Raw genomic sequence first — 6,485 nt, forward strand, 5'->3', positions numbered from 1 at the left:
TACCAAACCAGCCATAGGAACATGTTTGAGGGCAAGCTGGCGTCAGATAAGCCTCTGATGGATTTCCAACTCAAACAGAAAAATGAAGTTATGGTTGATTTAGCGAACCCTGAATTTCCATAAAAATTCCATCTTTTGTTTGGGCCGATAAAGGGAACGTCGGTACTTCCGACGTACCATTTTCCGATCGTTCAACCTCTATTGTATATGAACACTGATGACCTACAATTGAACGTACTTCATAGGAATGTATGAGATCAGGAATGTAGAATACACGGTAAAACAAGCATCCCTTCCAGGAAATAATAGTGCAACCTCTACCCACGCTTGAAGGATTGCGGCTATAATAATAGTTCTGGGGACAAGCCAACTGACTGATGGTCTTTTCTTGCACTGGAAATGTAAAATATAACCGTTTGGATGAAAATTTGCGTTGTGCTGAAATTAGTTTAAATTTTAGATGAAATCGATTATTTCTGTGGATGTCTTGAAACCATAAACATGTTTGGTACTCCAGATTCTTTCATGTAATTTCCGCCGTCGTAAAAATCGCACATTTTTGATGACCGTCAAATGTTTGACAGTTTTGAAGGTCGGAAGTAATAATTTAGTGGCTTGTGCAATCACTAGTTACTGTTGCTAAGAGTGTTAAGAGTACCAGCAAGGGCAATGTGTCACGTCTGATTTGTTGGTTCACATGATTTTCGAGAAATTGGTTAAAATTGAAAAATTGGCGCCGAGCTGAGTTGCCAACTATCGCTCCTCCTAACAGTGAAATGTTGAGAATACCTCTGATGAATTTAAAGGAAAATATAAATATATAACATAATGTTTTTCGAAAAACGTTGTTTCTTTGAAAATAAGTTGTAAAAAGAATAAAATTAAAATAACTATTACAGAAATAGCATCATAAACTAGATAAGCAATATGACGAGGCCAGCATTTGATTTGATATAAAAATTCCTTACAAAGAATACAGTAGTTTGGTGACTTTCTTCCGTCGACATTTACAGATAAATAAAGCGATGGAGGGCCTACCTCTTCTTCGAGAAGTTACTAAGTTGATCCTTAACTCTGAAATTATTGAGGATCCCAAAATAGTTTCAGCAAAGCATAAAGTTACTGAGTTTCAGCACCCCAAGGAGTTGGAGGAAATTTTCGATTTGAACCTCGGTGATGAACCGTCATCTCTCGATACTATGGTGAAACTTTGTCAGGATGTTCTTAAATACAGTGTTAAAACTTGTCATCCTATGTTTGTGAGCCGACTCTACCAGGGCGTTAACGGATTCGGACTGTCAGGGGCGTGGCTTGCAGAATCATTTAACACTAATCAGACAACTTATAAAGTGGCTCCTGTGTTTGTTTTATTAGAAAATGCATTATAGGAAAAAATGATTAAGTTAGTTGGATGGGAAGATAGCGAAGGTATATTTTACTTAGGTGGGTCAATGGCAAATATGTATGGAATGTCAGTTGGGGACTTTCATGCTGATCCTTCAGTAAAAACTAAAGGCATACGGGAGTTACCTCCTTTAGTGTTATTTATATCTGATCAGGCTCATTACTCAGTCAAGAAAGGAGCTTTATTCTTAGGGTTTAGAACAAATAATGTGATTGAAATATCTACTGATTCACAAGGTTGAATGATACCTGAAGAACTTGAAAAAGCTGTATTGAAAACTAAAAGTGAAGGAAAAATTCCATTTTTCGTTTGTGCCATAAATGGAACCACAGTAAATGGAGCTTTAGATCCCTTAAAACCGTTATCTGATGTGTGTAAACGTCATAACTTACGGCTACACGTGAACGGAGCTAGGGGAGGTTCAACTACATAACTCATAAGAATCTAATGGTCGATTCCATAACCATCGATTTACATAAGATGAGTGGTGTATCATTTCAGTGCACAGTATTTCTTACTAGCCATAAGGGTATCCTCTATAAATGTAACGCACTGCACGCGGAATACTTATTTCAACCTGATGCTTACTACGACACACACTAGGCGATGAGAGTATACGATGCTCACGAAGAGTCGATTGCTTAAAGTTGTGGATTGTTTGGAAAGCCAGGGGTGGTTTGGGTTTAGAAAAGCAAATTGATACAGCATTTACTATGGCTAAATACTTAGATAAGGAAGTGAGGCAAACTGAAGGTTTCATTCCAGTTCTTGATAAGTTTGAGTGCACGAATATCTGCTTTTGGTATGCGCCTCCTAGTCTTCGATTTAAAGAAAAGGAACCAGATTTCTGGGAAAAGATTGCAAAGATAGCTCCAATTATTAAAGGAAGAGCTGTGAAGGACGGAACTATGATTATAAGCTACCAACCATTAAAATCCAAAAATTGGGTCAATTTCTTCTTCTCATGTAAGGTATATTTCAGGTTTTGCCTAAAAACATCTTTCGGTCATTCATATTTTATTTGACACTCTTCTCTGAATTTTGTTCATTTCACTTGACGTTACTTTACATCTTCGAAAATTTAAGTTATAAGTTTATACTTAATACTATTTTCAAATCAAAAATTGATATAAAAATTAAAATGAGTGAGCGGCACGATAAACATTTTTTCAAACAATTGCTCTTACAAACGCAAGCTCTTCGTATACTGTCAACCATTAAAAAGTTATATTTGCATTACTTCTATTTTATCTTTCCAATTTTATATTTCAGAAACATCAGTTCTGCACAATCAGAAACAAATGTTAAGACTTCCTAGTTATCTCTCTAGTATGAATCTTCCATAGGTTTTGGACTCATCATATTTTGAATGTCCCTTCACTACTAAAGATTTTTTTATTGTGAGCTTTTCTGCATCCTTTTATTTTCTAATTTTACTTAGCTCTTGATGTAGAATAAACAACGCGAAACTTGCTCCTTAGATGTCAAATTGGTTCTAGTAATATGATGCGTCATATACACAATCAGGTATATATATATATATATATATATATATATATATATATATATATATATATATATATATATATATATATATATATATATATATTATGTGGGTGTGTCTGTGGGTGGGTGCAAGCAAACAAATTCTACAACGGAACTATTCTGTTTTTGAGTGATTAGATTCTCTGAGGAAACTTTCTGTTCCTTCGCCAACAGTGAATGAAAAATTTCAAGTAATGTGTACCATGTAAAGTTCCATCTGGAAGGGAACTAGTACACTGTACTGTAGAATTACAGGCAAACATCAGTCAATAACACAATGCAATTTTACAACACGCTCTGTTACAGTACACTATATATATATATATATATATATATATATATATATATATATATATATATATATATATATATATATATATATATATATATATATATATATATATATATATATATATATATATATATATATATATATATATATATATATATATATATATATATATATATATATACATATATATATATATACTTCTTCCCTTCGTTGAAACTGTACGAATGAAATGTAAAAATGACGACAAAAAAGTTATGGTATCATTTTATTTAATTATTTTTTATTTTATTTATCTATTTATTTATTTAATATTCTGACAGGAATATCTTCAAAACATCAAGAAAGAAACTTCTAATTTCCCTTTTTAAGCTTATGACAGAACATTTCGTGGTAAATTCAAATCTTTACCTTCTTTGACATTATTACGCATTGATTTAGCACACAGAAAGAATATATTCGCCAATTAGACAAGACAAGAATACACCAACGTTAATGTAAACCTTTCTCGAAAGTTGCACCTACAGAAACTATTATTACTACACTTTGTCCCCATGTCGAAATTTTTGATGGTTTTCCATTGATGGACCAACATAATCTTGATGGTATGGTTGCCATCAATAATTCCATCATGAACCATTATGTTTCTTGATGATAACCAGTATAAGTAACCATCACCCCTATGTAGGAATTCCGACTAATTTATGATGGTCCATCATAAAAATATCAACTTATTTTGAAGGTTTGTTCATGTTAAATCATCAGATAATCATAGCTTCTTAGAAATCAAATGTTGGATCTATAATGGACAACCATCTTCCCAATGTATAAATTCAAACTGATTTATGATGGGCAAATTATTTTGATGGTATATTCCTGAGAACCAACAGGAATTCCTATTAAACCATGATGGAAATGTATAGTTGGAACCATCACGGTTCATCATGAATTGTTGGTCCATGAGAATCAAACTTTTCTTAATGGTTAACCATCATAGTATTAAATTAGCATTTTCAATCATGGAATGATGGAAGTTTGCTGGCATACAAAGGACCATGAACACATAATGGAAAATGTTGGATGAGGGTGACCATCAAATAATGTTGGACCATCATGAATCGCATTGAAACCAACATAAACCATCAAAATGATTTGATGGGATCATCAAGAATTTAGACTTGAGTCTTCATATGAAAACAATGAATAAGATTATTTTTTGAAGTAAAAGGGGGATTATTAATGAATCGCAATAATTTATATTATTTATATTTGCCCTTATTCATAATACTAAATCCATGTGCTAGAATATTTTAAAAGATGGATAAACTGTCATCATTTTAAGCTAAACAAGTAAAAAAAAATTCTTGCAAAAATCACTTAAAATTGCAATAATTTTTTTGACATGCTAAAGAAAAAAGAAAATCAAGTAAAAAGTTACGTGCGGAAGATGTGAAATAAAAATGACATCTTGCGCACGTAAAATTTCAACTCCATAGACAACAACATTTCTGTGGGGTTCAGCACATTATGGTATTTTTTACTACAAGGTTTAACAATTAGTTCCCGAATTAATTGTCAAACTTCAAACTTTTTTTTACATTTTATGTTGCATGAAAATCATTCTCCTCATCATTTCAAATTTTTAAGCCTCCTAGTTTTGGCAGAGAAAAACATAATTGTAATATGAAGTTGAACACAAAAGCAAGGGTGGCGCCACTAGCAGCTCGTACGTTTCTTTCATATCGAGAAGAAATATTTTTATAAGAAAATAGTTAAATGAAATAGAACCTCTCTTTCTCTCTCTGACAAGGAAGCAAAATAATTGAGGATGGAGGTTAAGAGTCACTGAAAAAAAAAATTGTCTGTCTCAGACTTGTTCCATCTCCAACTTCAAAATCATTGATGAACTGATTTATTAATAATTACATTTTTCTCGTCTGCCGTTTTCAGATTTGGAGCGAAAATGAAAGTCATTAACATTTGTGCAAATTTTTCTGTTCTCTCCCCCCTCCCGTTATGCACCTGTACACTCTAAATGAAAGATCTTCGTAGAATGTATTTCTCCGAAACTACGGGATCTATCCTAGATCTCTCAGACGATCTTTTGGTGCGTGAGAAACACGACTCAAATCAAAATATTCATTCCAAATATTTCTATTTTAAAAGAAGACACATTCATACTGAGAAGGGGAAGAGAATACTCAGGTTTGAAAGGAACAAATAAAGGAACACAATTATTCCATCCAACCCTCAGGAATGTCGGTTCCGGTAAGAATAAATGTTTCGAATATCTCCCTCTATCTGTTCGACCATTCATAACTATCTGGGATGGAACAATTTTCGAGAATGGCACCCGAAGAAGGATGTGCCAAACGATTCCTGATGACTCGCACCCCCACTTTGGGTAGTATCAAATTCTGGAAGAAATTAAGATGTGACACTCAGATAAATAAATCCGGCGGTTTTTCTTCATTTGAAATTCTGCCGCTCTTCATTAAAGGGAGCGTCTGAACAGATTCGAAATCGCTACTAATCTGCGTAAGACGGTTACCGTTTAGAATTATGGGGATCTTTCAGAAATTGCGATGTTCTCTCAATGTTTCTCGAAACTATTCAATGAATACTGCAAATGAATCACTGAAAAAAGCAATTGGAAAAAAAGCAAGTAAAGCACTGCAAAACGTATTCGGTCGTTTTACCCAAACTTGATGAAATTAAAAATTATTCAAAGTAATTAGATTTCTTAACTAATAAATTAATATCGAAACTTTAATTTGAAGTTAATTGAAAGGAACTTCATATATTTTTATTATAATTATATATGACGTAATAGAATTACTGAGTTATTATCAATTAACATTAGTCTCTCTGGGACATAAGATAAGTTAAAAATATAAACAAAAATAATTAATTATTTAATATTTTTTTAAGAAAATAAAAAGTTTAAAAAAGCATTATATCACAATAACTAGTAATTGAAATGTGATACAATTTAAATATCCAAATCATTTATTTTTAAATAGTTATGAAGCTCTTTCAAATTAATTTTTAGATATTATTTAAAACATCCAATGAATCAATATTTAATTTACAGAATATTCTCAGTCGAAGGCCCGAATCGAATTAAATGTTCAATTCGTGAGGAACTTTTACACTTTTTTTCCAATGCTTTTTTTTCCCATACTATAGAATGCCTCACTTGTCTAGGTAGAAAAGTCAAATGGATAAATGCAAGTACAATAATAG

At 32.4% G+C, this 6,485-nt stretch overlaps 1 pseudogene; it reads left to right on the forward strand.

Annotated features, from left to right (window-relative positions):
* The first annotated feature begins 1,017 nt into the window (after positions 1-1,017).
* LOC139426423 (cysteine sulfinic acid decarboxylase pseudogene) lies at positions 1,018-2,430 on the forward strand (annotated as a pseudogene).
* Positions 2,431-6,485: the final 4,055 nt, after the last annotated feature.

This window comes from Parasteatoda tepidariorum, chromosome 5 (genome assembly GCF_982258835.1).
Source record: "Parasteatoda tepidariorum strain Cologne lab strain chromosome 5, Ptep-v5.0, whole genome shotgun sequence".
NCBI classification, from domain to species: Eukaryota; Metazoa; Arthropoda; class Arachnida; order Araneae; family Theridiidae; genus Parasteatoda; species Parasteatoda tepidariorum.